A 15,357-nucleotide genomic window follows, 5' to 3' on the forward strand; every position below is an offset into this window, starting at 1 on the left:
TTTTTATCTGGAATGGTAGATGCCCCATGATCAAACTGACCACGATGCAGTAGCCCATACTCTCAGGAGGTTTGGCTGTGCAAAAATTGTAACTATATTACTGGTAATTTTAAATTAGGGCTCTCCGCACTTGGGTTGATCCACAGTCCAGGGCTCCATGGAGGATAATTGAATTTTCAAAAGTGAAACCACACAGGCTGCAAGATATTTCATTTTATGTCTAAGGGAATAAAACTATTAATAGCAAATTCGGTCCTATCTTTGTAAATTATCTCAGGGTCTGGAAAAAGGGTTGAGCGCTGGATGGGGGGCCCTTTCCAATTCTGTCACACTACACCCCTGTGGCACAACCCCAACCCTCTATGTGGGAACCGTTCATTTGTTCAACCCCCTGTTCTTCTTCGAGTATAAACACGTACAGTAATTGTTCACTTCAGCCTTTAAAAACTAAGTTCTCCCTGTCAGCTTTCACATATTTTGCTAAGTTTGTACATTTCCAGCTAAGATCTGCTCTCAAAGCATATGGTCAAAGCATATTCCTTGGCCATCTCCTCTCCTCTCCCCTCCCCTCCCAAACTACTCTATGTTGGTCTGGATCACAACATTGTTTGACCGAAATTCTGTCTCTTTAATACATATTAAACTTATGCTCTCTCTAAACCTGCTCTCTTGACTTGAACTGTGTGACAGTGGGAGGGGCCAAGATTGCGATGATACATGTTGTGGGATGTGTAAATACAAATGAGCAATGTTTCGTGATGTCACGAACAAACAGATTTCAAAATGAGAAAGTTTCAGCAGGGTGGCAACTATAAATGCTCTTTTTAGACTGAAATTTACAGTGATTTTATAGTACAGTTACCTCTTATATGTCTGCATATCAAGGAATGACCCCTTTAATATAACAGTTGAATGGAATACGGTGTGGTCTAATCTTATTTTAAACTCCAAAAATTTTACCCATCATCCCATCCACTCTTTATTCACAAAGCATACACAACTCCCTACATAAGATGTCAAATGAAACTTCAACCTATATGACATATATCTGTGAACTCATGGAAACTCTGTTTTATCTACTCCATTTTGCTAATGTTTCTAACCCAGGTTTTTGTTTCCTTAATGATTACTTTGATCTCTCTCTAAAGTTAATTCAAAGGAACATGCTTTTTTCTGGTTTTACATCCACCAAAAAGACAATCCTATAAAACTGGTTTACCCCACATGCTTGCACAATATCATATTGGATCTACAGCCTTCTTAGCCTTCTCGTCTTGTTTTATATTTGTTTCTCTGGAGTTTGGAAAAAAAAAAATTCTTCTTAACATTCTCTTAATGAACTAATATACAGTAAAATGACAGAGCGGTGACACTGATGAGTATATGGATATTTAAAAATGTTCTCTCTGTGGCCACTACATTTGGTAAGCACTGTGGCAATTACCAAATCCCAAAAGGGCAAATGAAAAATCGACCTCAGCTCCTCTGGACAGATGGGCTTGTAAAGACCTGCCACCAACATAAGCTTGAGGACGGTGTTATCAACACCCCGCCCGGAGGCCACTCCAGCCAACTCCTCAGCAAAAATGTTGACGAGGAAACCGTGCTGAAAGCAGGCCAGGAGGACGGCCAACCGGGCGAGGCTCTGAGAGACCGATTCCCCAACGCCCACCATGCCTCCTCTGGGTCAAAAAAAAAAAAAATTCTTCTTAACTTTCTCTTAATGATCTAATATAAAATGACAGAGCGGTGACCCTGATGAGTATATGGATATTTTTACATTTTCTCTCTGTCAATTACTTTTAAGTAGTGAGTTTGTTAAGAGTAACATAACAATAAAATAAAATAAAAAATTACTTAGAGAAAAAAAAATCTTATTTCTCAGTATTGCAGAAATCATTTTATTTTACTTTTAAATGAAAATAGACCCTAGAAGTCTCTGACATCCACAGTATTTTTTTCTTTTTTTACAGTTGTGTCTGCACATCCAACCTGCCTGGCTTTTCTAAATTTGGTAACATATTTAGATGCAAAGCAAGAGAGGGTTTGTTTTCCTTTTTAGAGAAGTAAAACTTTTAGCTGTATCTTGACAGGAACTTTAAGGCAATGCTTTGATGATAAATATGGACTGGACTGCTTCATGGAAACAGAGCAGATTCACATCATTTACTATAGTTTCTGAAGAATGTTGCCTGTGTAACTTCCTTGTTATGACAGAAATTGGTAGTGAGAGAGCTAGAGAACAGTGTGTTTAAACATGTCATAACTTTTATAATTTTTACAATGATTACAAAATACTTATATCCATGTGTTTTTTCATAACTTGATATCAGACATAATTGCTGAGGGTGATTATTATGTTTTATGTGTGTGCCATTGTGGTTCCTGTACTTTGTAGTAATAATGAAATTGAAATTAAAATCTAAAAATACCTTTGGAAAATAGACATTATTAGGTCCTTCTATACTTTCGGCAATGGAGTTCCTTCTAAAACGACAATTGTCTTTTGTTTCAGCCACATCCATTTTGTGATATTAATACAGTTACATTTTATAGAATAACTTACACATGTCTTTATGCACCCACTGAGATTAAGTCATCAATAGATACTATAACATAAAAGTGTACTGTATTGTAGCAATAAATCGTTCAGACATACAAGCATGGTTTTGATTATGTCAACACAGCAGCAACATCTGACAGATATTTTATCATGCTAAATACACACTAAAAACAAATGCTTATTTTATAAATAAATAAGTAACATGAAATGTAAAATGATATATTGAATCCAGGTAATGCCTTTTGATTTATTTTAGCTAGTAATATACAACCTTGACAATTCTTTTGATTGTAATCATGTGTCTGTTTGGCTGGTAATACAACTGTAACAGAACAACATCTTAACTCTACACTGGCTCAACGTTCATGCTAAATTTTAGATTTCACTGCATCATTAGATTTCAGTGGAGCACTTTGTCCCATCATTGTCTGTTTCTGTCTGTTTAGCCCTTTGATGGAGACTTTTAAAGGAAAATGCATACAGATAAGGGTTCATGCAAGTGTTAAAAGAAGCAAAGCCCTCAACAATGTGTCTGTAACGCCATACCAAGTCAAGCAGCCTCTTGGATGTGTCCTGGTAGGATAACTTCAATGCTATGGCAGCAATCTCAACAAGATTTAAAATATGGTAAGGGATCCACAGAATAAAGAAAACTACCAAAATGCAGGTCACAACCCTGGTCATCCTTTGGTTTCTAAAGAATGAAGTCTTGTTTACTTTCTTATGGAGATAGAAGTAAAAGGTTGCCATTGTGAAGAATGGAACAATAAAGCATAGTGACGTCTCAAAACCCAAAACTAATAACCTCTCAGCATCTGACGATATGGAAATCTCACATCCTTCTTCTACAACATCATATATTGTTGAATAAGGTCCAGCAATGAGAAACGATAGTGCCCACAGACTAACTAGTAGAGACTTTTCTCCTCTCCTGCCCAGCCTGGCCCATCGGTGAGGACACAAAACCTGCAGGTAACGTTGAACACTCATCAGTGTGACCGTCAGAATGTTGGACACAATACTAACGTAGAGTACAGTGATGAAGAGTCTGCAGGTGGCTTTACCAAGATTCCAGCCGTTCAACTGGTTATTGATCCACAGTGGCATAGTGAGCAGGCTTATGATGTCAGACACAGCCAAATTTAGCATCAGCTGTAAAGTGTAGCTTTTCTTCTTCATGTGCGTAGATATGACCACTACGACAGCCACGTTTCCCGGGATGCCCAGTATCATGCATATTCCTAAAATGGCACTGCTTGTCTCACTCTCAGGAGTCCAGTGAGTAATGTTTGATCGAGTGTTGTTGATCGCTTGCATTATGACCTTGCTGGAGGAATAACAGATGGCAAGTAGACAAATTTAACACTTGTTTCTCTTTTGTATAATGAAAAGGGAAGTTACATATATTTATAACACGAGTCTCTGGAATACTTAATTCTGATTGGTCAATGGTGCCATCTAGCAGTCTGATATTTCTGAGTAACAAGCAGGGATTAAAGAACTATTTAGTGTTCAATACAAGTTAAGTTCAATCCAGAGCATTTGTAGCATAATGCTGATTACCACCAAAAAAAAAAAAAAAAAAAAAAAAAATCGAAGTTACAGTGAGGGACTTACAATGGAAGTAAATGGGGCCAATTTTTGGAGGGCTAAAAGATGGAAATGTGAAGCTTATTTTATAAAAGCACTCTAATTCTTCTGTTAAAACTCATGTGTTATTTGAGCTGTAAAGTTGTTAAAATCATAATTTTTACAGTCATTTTATAATTTTAGAGTTTGTTGACATTACATCATCTCTAGAAGTAAGCTAATAAAATTATTTTAACTCATCAGTGTTTCCTTTCCATTTATTTATTTGGCAAGTTGTCTCGTAATAAGCTGGATAATGTGCAGTCGAACATTTTCGCAAAATAGACACAAAACTCTTACGCAAACCGAAGGTGGAATTCAGCTGCTCAGCGATTTCTTTTTCCTCACATTATAACATAATTTCACGCAAACCAATATTTCATGTCCATTTATTTATTTATTTGATAAGTAGCCATGTAATAAGCATGATAAAGCAAAGTGGAGGGGTCTTGTATCACCCTGAAGGAGGTTATTTGGCCATAACAACTGGCTGACTACATTATACCTTACATATACAAAGAAAGCATTCATCCCACTTCCAAGAGATGTATATAATAGTAGCGGTATCTCTTTGCTACCATCTATTGGACACATCTGTTCAATAACAAAGGTACAGAAAAAGCACAATGTTGGTACACCATTGCACCTGATAATATTGAAACTTTAATATCACCTTCTGGCTTTTTCTGCCAAAACAAATCTTCATCAGTGAAGTTTTGACTCAAAAAAAAAAGTTTTGACTCAAGCATCTTAAGCACTTAAGCATCACTTAAGTGTCACTCCAAAAGGTATACTTTATCGAGAGTCTGTAGATATATTACAGGACTTTCCCTTAGCTAGTCTAGACATTCGAATAATCACATAAGTATTTTCATTTCACTTCCACATGCTAATGTCTGTGAGTGACTACCAATACTTGACTAAATTGCTTACAAAAGTAATCTGACCACCATGTTATAGTCACATCAATAAAAGGATATGTACTAGACAATTCACTCAAGTATCATGTAACAAGTGACTTTTGTGCCACTGGTACTTGAAAAATAATGACTGACACTCATGTCCTTTGGACATAAAATTTTTACATATTGATTGTTTTCTCCATGTAATATCACCAAAAATCACATTTGCCCCTGACAGACTGTCTGTCCCCCCTGACTATTTTGTGGGAGGAAGACACCGAACCAACACCTTATAAGAGCTGCCGGTATGCAAAAATAGCTGCCGGTACTATGATGTCATTTTCGCATCATTGCCGGTACGGTATACCGGTGCTTTGTTTTACTTGTACATAAATATTATACACATCAGGTATATCTCTCACAGTGTTCTGAACTGTGTCGTGCATGAGAATGGATTGATAACTGGTAATATCTAGATGGTAATCCATTTTTCTGTGAAATGTATGCGAGATTAGCTGCTATCAAAGTTAGGGTAAGGGGTACATTAACCCACGCAGGGGAGTGGCCCGTGCTTTTTTGAAGCGGAAGCATATTTCTCCCTATTACAATGGGATACTGCACCATCTAATACTGATAAATACTATCACAAGGAAAGCACACTGATGTTACATAACAGTTCACACAAAAAAGGTTTAGGCTTGACTGTGTTACAAACAGTAAAATGTCACAAAACTAAACACAAGAAAAGCTATTGCTTCAGCTGACATGTGGTTTTCATGTGGGTTTTGGTGAAGCAATTTCTCCAGAATACATGGTCATGTCATACAAGTCATACAGCACTAAAAAGTATTTACATTGTTTTATATACATTATGTAATTTTCAAAACAGTGTATGAATGCTCATAAATAATGAAAAGAGTATTATATTGCTTTCATTTAACGATTGTACTTCAAAGTGCTATATGCACACACATATTATCAGTATCAACATTGTTTCAATAAAATGTTATCATATCAGTATTATTCAATGAAATAATCAACCATGCCTTCTTCTCAATTTACTTTGCTGTAAAATTATTCAGCTATTTCATATACAATTATATGCATATTGAAAAGCTTGTTTAACTGATTAAATTCCACTTGAATTTACTTCAATTAAATTGGAATGAATATATATATATATATTCTTTTAAACTGCTGATCAATTTAATATGCTGATACCCCAAACCCACATTATAGCTTGTCATAGGGTGAAATGGACAACAACTTTGTAAACGAAAACAAATGTCATGGGCCTTTTACCTCTTCAGAGGTGCTGATCTTTTTTTATTATTTTTTTTAAATAAATTATTTGAGGAAAAAGCATAGAGGAAGGGATGTGCACAACTATTAATGAATGTTAGACATCCAGCAATGTCTAACATTCCAGCACCAGTATACTCAATAAAGTTATATAGCTTAGACGATACTGGTTGTGATGATCTAAAAAATAATGAACAAATTTTCACTAGATTTATTATTTGGTATGGGGCCCAAAACATGAAGAAAATTATGACAATTCGGGTCACCAGTTTAGTTGCTCTCTGCCTGTGGCTGAACACTCCTTGGGTCACCTTCTTGTGTAGGAAATAATATGAAGTCAACATGATCGTGAAAGGAAGAAAGAATCCAAGCAGCGTCTCCAGAATAGCAATAATACGTCTATCTTTTGAATTCAAGTTTCTTTCACATACTGTTTCAGATGCTCTTTCAGTTGTCTCTTGTGCAAGTACACCAGGACAGGAGAATAGCAGTGCTAAAGCCCAGCTGATGAAGAGCAGTGCCCTCTCTCTTCTTTTGCCCAATCTGGACCATTTCTGTGGATGTTGAATCCGTAAACATCGATACACACTCAGCATCGTAACTGTTATTACACTTGAGTACATACTGCAGTAGATGAGTACTATGAAAAACTTGCATGTTAATTGATCAATGCTGTTTAATTCACCGTAGATCCACACAGGCAGGGTTATCAAACACATGATGTCTGCAGCTGCCAGGTTTAACATCAGTTTTACGGTGAAATTTTCCTTTTTGAAATACAGAACTATGAAAAGAATAACCGCAACATTACCAGGAACTCCAAACAAAAAGAAGAGTCCCATCAGACCACTGGAGACCAGGTTAGCTGTTGTCAAGCTGGTGTAGTTTAAATTGATACTCTGGTTATGCATGGCTAGTGTGCTGTGTTCAGCCTCCTCCAAAATAACCACGTTCGTATTTCCAGTCTTATTTATAACTTATTTCAACACTTGTTAACCTCCCAACACACCCACAGAGAGTCTGATGAAAGAAATTTTTATGATCTGATATTCACTGTTTTTGCTGTAATATTGCTTGAAACACATAGTGTGTTGGTTTTTAAATTATCTGTTTGACTGTACAGCTCTAAACTAAAATTATAGTGTCTTTGATGAAAGTCTGAGAGTTTGCAGGTTCAAACCCCAAATGTGATGATCAATAATCTATTACCATTGTGCCCTTGATAAAGGCACTTGACTCCAGATTGATCCAAAAACACTGTGAATAATTTTAGATAAGTGTCAAATGACAAATTTCTAGAATAAATTAAAAAAATGTCACTGTTGTTGTTTTAAACCACTTAAAGCACTTCTTTATGCTTTGCACATCAACACACTACATGCTAATATACAGTGGCCCCAGAAAGTATTTTTTCTCCCCAATTTGGAATACCCAATTCCCAATGTACTCTAAGTCCTCGTGGTGGCGTAGTGACTCCTCTCAATCCAGGTGGCGGAGGACGAATCTCAGTTGCCTCCGCCTCTGAGACCGTCAATGGCTGTGTCTCGTTTGGAAGGATGTGTCCTCCGGAGGTCACATTTGTCAGCCGCATATGTCATCGAGGCTGTCTCATTTAAAAAAAGCGAGTAGGACACTTCGAATGCAGCCTTCGAATGCGACCTTCTTTCACGAGAATTCGGAGGATGCATGAGATGTATCCTTCATGGGCACTCACAACCCACAATTCTTTGCTTCAATGGAAATGTCTAAAAAAAAAACATGACGCCAATTTGCCCGTAAATATGATGTTCAAACGCAAGTAATGTTAATTCCCAAGTTGAAGTACCTTAGTAGATGGGTGCAGAGTATATAATATTAATATATAATTAAAATAAAGTATTAGACTAAAAGTACACCTGTAAAATCTATTTTCTTTTCTCTTTACATCTTTATAACTCTCCTAATATTTACCTCATACATTCCCTTCTAAAGGGACTTTGTTACCATCTCACTCGAAGCGCTCGTGCTTGTTAAAGAGTGGCATGCTGTCATAGCAACCATGTTCCGTTCCGTTTGTCCTACGAAGGCTGTCTCGTTTAAATGAGACTTGTTTAAAGGAGGACGCTTGGTATACTGCAGCCTTCAAAGGACACGTCCTACATAGCACGCAGCCTTCGAAACGAGACACAGCCAATATGCGCATCTTATCATGTGGCTTGTTGAGCATTACTGCGGAGACATAGCGCGTGTGGAGGCTTTACGCTGTTCTCCGCAGCATCCACGCACAACTCACCACACGCCCCACCGAGAGCGAGAACCACACATTATAGCGACCACGAGGAGGTTACCCCATGTGACTCTACCCTCCCTGCAACCGGGCCAATTTGGTTGCTTAGGAGACCTGGCTGGAGTCACTCAGCACTCCCTGGATTTGAACTTGCGACTCCAGGGGTGGTAGTCAGTGTCTTTACTCGCTGAGCTACCCAGACCCAAGCCCCAGAAAGTATTAAGAAACTTAAGCCACATGAAATTATGAATGTCATGGCATTAGATAACAAAATATTAACCAAGTATCATTTATTTTAGTTAGTAAAAGCAAAGCATTTCACAAAAATAAGTTTGTTGGGTTTTAAAGATCCATGTAACACTTCATATGAAATGAAATGTAAGTAAGCTCATTTCATCACACTCAAGTTTTTCAACCAAGCTACTGTAAATATATTTCCTGCAAGTGATTACTAAATGTGTTTTACCAGATCTTAGTTGTCTAGAACACTTCTCACTTCATCAGAGCTCTCATTCTCTGAAGTGTCAGTTTTTCCTCTTTCGTGTCATGATTTGTTTGAAAAGCAAAATAAATGTTTTAAGTATTACATGATATAAAAAATAAATAATTATAGTGAGAGAATTGAAATAAAATGTATAATTATTTTATGTATAATAAAAATAAATCATTGTTTGAGCCACAGGGTCAACTTGCCCATCCTCATATTTTACTCTGAAATGAAAAAAAAAAAAAACAGAAGTCCCTCACATTCACTGTACATTTACAGAAAATCATATGACATGTGTCTGCAACACCCAACCTCCCTAGCTACTCCCAGTGGTGATTTGTTTTATATATTTAAAGCAGAGGAAATATGGATCTTTATAGGAACCTTTAAAGGGCTAGTTCACCCAAAAATGAAAATTATTTTATTATTTACTCAGCCTTATGACATCCCAGATGTATATGATTTTCTTTCTTCAGCAGAACACATTTGAAGAAAAATAAATTATATATCTTAGCTCAGTAGGTCCTTAAAATGCAGGTGGATGGTGATACAACCATTTAGAGCTCCAAAAGGAACATACAGTCAGTCCATATGACTTCACTGGTTTAATTCATGCCTTCCAATGCGAAACACTCGCTTTTGGCCAGAAAAATATCAATATTTAAGTACTTTTTAACTATAAATCATCGCTTCCGGTCAGCAGCAGTATACGCATTCATGAGAGGGCGGAGTTCACGTAGTCTCTTGTGTGATGTATTTGTGTTGGCATATTCGGATGTAATCTCACATTTTTCTCTCGTTTGAGACAACCAGGATGAACACAGAAATGCACCATTGTGAGTAAACAAACAAATACAAATACAGATCTAAACAGTTGCCAATTTAGCGACTTTGTCGCTAGATTTAGTGACTTTTCAGACCCTTTTAGCGACTTTTTTTTCTAAAAAGCAACTAGCGACAAATCTAGCGACTTTTTGGACAAACCTTTCCGTAGAAGAGTCTCCAGTATTGCCGCGCGAGCGTGAGGTCTTGCGTTCCCACTGCAGGCACACCTCTCTCTGCATCTGCTCTGTTCAGTGAGTGGCAGACAGAGAAGCAGCACATTCAGTTGACCGCACGGCAGCTGACACAGACGTGAATGAGCTGTGCATGTGCAAACAGAGTTGCCAAGGACCAATCACTAATCTGTATTGTTTGCTCCTCCTTTGTTTTAATTTAAACAATTTAATTTGACCATTATTTTTCTTGCTTATCACTCACTGTTACCCAGACGGAGGATGTGTGCTGTGTGAGAGAAAAAATAAGACATTCTGTCGCTTCTAACTTTCTCTCTGAGTGATTATTTTACATGTAAATATAACCAAAATCACAGCACAGCCGTTGTCTTTAACTTATGTAAGAAAATCAGGATTTTAACACTGCAGAGCAGCAGCTTGGAAATTGCTTGGAAGTGACTACTGGTTAACATGTAGTCTTAATGCGCGGCGTTTCAGTCGCTACTTCATACTCGTTCTGCTGTCTGACAACAGAAACAGAACAAATATGTACATGAGAACAGCTTTATTGGGAATTCGGCTGTATTAAAATACAGTATGTAAGCACAGACAGTAGGAGAGAAGCAAACAGATGTAAAGGGCTTACACCAGCTGACACTAGGCAGAATGCAAATACGACGCGATGACGTCATGAATTTGCTAATTAACACATTACATCATCTAGCGACATTTAGCTACTTTTTGAGCAGGCTTTAGCTACTTTTCATTGAAAGTAGCTGGCAACACTGGATCTAAACCAAACCCAATGGAGCTTCTGTACAGCATTCCTCCTACTGTTATAAACAATGCCGCTCTTCTGGGTGTGTTGCACGTGCGTCTGTTCTCGCGTAAAAATGCCAACGCAATTACGTAACATGCACATACTGCTGCTGACCGGAAGCGATGATATATAGTTAAAAAGTACTTAAATATTGATCATTTTCACACCAAAAGCGACCATTTAGCTTTAGAAGAAATTCATTTATCCAGTGGAGACATATGGATGACATTTATGCTGGCTGTCTGTTCTTTTTGAGCTTCAAAGGTTGGGTCACCGTCCACTTACATTTTAAGGACCTACTGAGCTAAGACATTTTTTCTATTTTTCTTCAAATGTGTTCTGCTGAAACAAGAAACGCATATGGCATGAGGGTGAGTAAATGATGAGATAATTTTTATCTTTGGGTAAACTAACCCTTTAAATACAAGTTGCTCTGACAGTAAATCTGGACTGGACTGCTGAAGGCATTCAGCAAGACTGATAATCTGATTTCTGAAGAAAGCTGCCAGTAGACCTTCCTTGCTTCTTTACTGAAAGGAGAGTGGCATAACATGAGCCAGTATAAGTTACCACCTTTATCTGGGGAACTGAGCATCTTTTTTTATTTAACCACATATTCAGAAAGCTTTTGCTTTCAACTGTAGATAATAAAAATAATAGATACATGCTGGGGATTTTTCAGCATAAGTAGCTAAAGATAAGTTTTGAATTATTTAGTTGACATGCAACATTGATTTAATCTTAATCATAATTAGAATTTTTTTTTTTATTCTGCTTCCATTTATTTTTCATTTAATATTCAACATTATTTTCCTATTATGCTTTTAAAGCTGTCATGCTATGAAAAGAGGAAAAAGACACTTTTGACTGAGAATGAGAGCTAAGGAAGAGAGAAGTGACCAAAACAATTGATTTCTGTCAGTTAGTGACTTTGTCATAGTGAACTTTGCAACCAAACACAGGAAATAACATTACATTGCCTTAATTGTAAAACATAATGACTAAGTGGGGGCCAGTTGTTTTCTGAAGAACAGCACTGGTAATGAAAAACATTACATTGCAAAATCATAAAAATTTAGACTAGCTAAAATGAAATCATTAAAATTTTAACTCATGCTAAAGCTACTTTTAGTTTTAACAAGAGATTATTCACATGCACTTTCTTTCTAAATGTTAAGGCATACTGTTCCTTTAAAGTATAATTGAACCGAAAAGAGCCAAATGATATAAACCAATAACTACACTAGACTAAACCTACATTTTTAATAAACATAAACCATAAAAATGTAGGCTTTGTGGTATCAGGATATCAATAATCTAACTACTTTCCAGGGACTTATAAATATATTGGTTTACTTAATAAAACATCAGAAATCAAACAATCCATAATAGGAACCAAACATTTCTTGTTTAGAAATTTGTTTATTATAGTATATCCTTCATAATAAAGATGCCAGGTTTCTGTAACTATACTATAGTTACAGCTGCAGCTCAAAAAATGTCCAGCAGATGGCAGAAAATAAACCTTTCTTTGGAACAGGCTAAATACTGAGCAAAAAATCTACTTTTACAAATCTGGAGCTCACAGATCTTTTCTTTCGATTCTCTTAAGGGTCATTCTGTGCTCAATCAGACAAACATCATCCAAGAATTACTTTTTGTTGTTGTTGTTGTTTTAAATATTTAAGGGTGTCCTGTCAAAATGTCGACAGGGCTTCAGCCCCTCTCCCCTCTCTGTGACACCAGACAAAGCATAATTTTCCTTATACATTCATAAACTTGCCTTGGGAAATAGCAAATAGGTCTATATGCTGTTCTGACAAGCCTCTATTTAGCACAGAACATTCACATTATGTGGCTGGGCTGATCCTGTAGGGTTATTAGGTACACAGTTAATATGGTCTACAGATTAGTCTATGTCAAATCTATGTAAACATTATCATATTCTAGCTTGTTTGCCAAGTGTTAAAGTCTCATTTGTTGGTCTGAGATTTAATGTGATTGTAACCCCAACACTTCAGAGGTTGAAAGTGCAAAAAATGTCCAATATTCATGTTATTAACCTAATTGGCCCTGTAACCTCTGCTTAGTGTTGTCGATGGTGAATTACACATGAGTATTGAGAAACCTTCATTCATTATGTTGAACACAGTTTATTAACTGATCCAATGAAGCATTTGATTGATTCTTATTCGTTCATTCATTCTTTAAAGGCAGCATTTGATTGAAGCACATTTCATGAGTAGGAGGAAAATTACACAGCCATAGTATCTAACATTAGGCGCTTTATTTTTGTGACCGTGCTACACGCAATGACTGTGCACTATGTCTTATCAAGTTTTCGTGAAAGCACGTATTCTAAGCTATCTGTGGGTGTCTGCATGCAAACTGTGAGTGTATTGTATGTAAATGAAGTGGCGCAAAGTGCAATTTGCTATTTTCCTGAGAAATAGGTCATTGCGCTAAGACATTTTAGAAGCACGTCTTATCTCAGCACAAAGTTTAATTTCAGTTCCTACATTTGCAGTTTGGAGATTTCACCAGCAGGTGGTAATAAAGTTCATGTCCAAACTCTAAAAATATAGTGGAACATCAAATTAAGTCCCTGACAGTCACTGTTGTAGCTGTTTTATGATACAAAAATTTACAAGACTCTTGTTAAACTATCTAGAGGTCATGGATTATTTTTTCAGTTATTATTATTATGTTTATATGTATAATTTTGTTTATGATATAATTTGTATTGGGATTTTTCCACCTGTTGTCAGAGTGATTTATAATTCATGCAAAAGGGGATGGTGGAACAAGTTGAAGAGGGTAAAATGTTCGGAACTGGTATGATTCAAAGGCAGATACAATCACTGTTAATACTAGCCATTATTTGTGTTTCAGTAGATGAAAATGATTAATAATACTTACTTTATTCCCAAAAATGTACAGAGCGTAGATCCAAATCCTGATGAGAACCACATTTTCCACACGTACAAAAGGAGTGTGTCACTGTCATAGAAATATGCCTGACATTTAACAAGGACGCAGTTAATGCACAAAAGAATGTAAATCCATATTTTATTCTCATTGCATAGTCCATTTACACTACCAACTTATGAATGTTCTGTCTTTATGTCGCTGGTGCTTGAAAGGGAATGGACAATATAATAGGACACAGATGATGCAATAATTGGAGAAAAACCTAAGAATTAAATTGCACTTGACCCAGCCAATTAGCGCTTTGCGCACACAATTTCGCCAAACCTACTTATACCTTGACTTAGCGCATGCTTGCATGAAAATACCAAAACTTCATGGCCATGCTCATTGACTCCTAAAAGAGGGCCCTAGGATTATAACCGAGTAAACATGGTTTTCTTATGAATAGTTATCAACTCTGTGGCATTGAATGACATTTTAATGTGTATAAATTGAGATCTGACTTCACTCACAGACTCAAATAGTGTTTAATCATCTGAATATAGTTATTATGGTATTTGTAGGGTGTGAAATAAGAGCATTCTTGTCAAGAAATGACAGAAGCTTTTCATTCAAGTACTAAGAGGTTTGGTATTGGAAAACAAGACTCATTACACTTCCCTTATATTTAATTAAATGTTCTCCACAGAAATTAAAAGGCTTAACTGCAATATAAAAAAATATCATTTTCCCCATAGGACAAGCTTGCAGGGAACAATACAGTGTGGCAGTGTATGAGAGCTGGCAGCAGCCCCTATATGACTTGGCTTAAGATGACAGACAGCGGCGCTGCTATGCTGGGGACCAGGGGAATTCTGTGTGATGTATGATTTTGCAGACAGATGAACTGTGAATGTGAGACTACAGTTTACTCCGCCCCTCAGAACCCCAAGAATGCACAGGGTGCCATAAAAGGAGAACAAAACATGTTGAATCATATTGAAAGCCATAATAGTTGGTCACTTTAATTTTGTTTGATTTATGTACATGGTAAAATGTGGTTTTAGTTTCATAAATGCAAAAAAACAAAAAAAACAAAAACAAAAACAAAAAAATCCTACTTTATGAAACAATCACATGCTTAGATATACATACATCTTTGAGCTGTACAATGTACTACTTTCACAAACTGCGATGGCGCATTTACGCTTTATTTGCCAGCGAAAATCAATCTTTTTTATATGTAATTTCTTTTTTTTTTCTTTTTTTTTCTTACATTACAGTTTGTGTTATATTACCCTGGCATTAACTAAAAACTAGTTACCACTGCTGTGATGGGATTTCTAATATATCTGGTGAGGGAGTGACAGTGAATTTGGCATCTTATTCTCTTCGCCGCAATTCACCACTATCTATTTTTTTTTTTTCCTTTTTATGGAAAGATGTGGAGTCGCAAAAGTGGATGTTTTTATTTTGCTGTTGG

This window comes from Myxocyprinus asiaticus, chromosome 2 (genome assembly GCF_019703515.2).
Source record: "Myxocyprinus asiaticus isolate MX2 ecotype Aquarium Trade chromosome 2, UBuf_Myxa_2, whole genome shotgun sequence".
Classification (NCBI taxonomy): Eukaryota; Metazoa; Chordata; class Actinopteri; order Cypriniformes; family Catostomidae; genus Myxocyprinus; species Myxocyprinus asiaticus.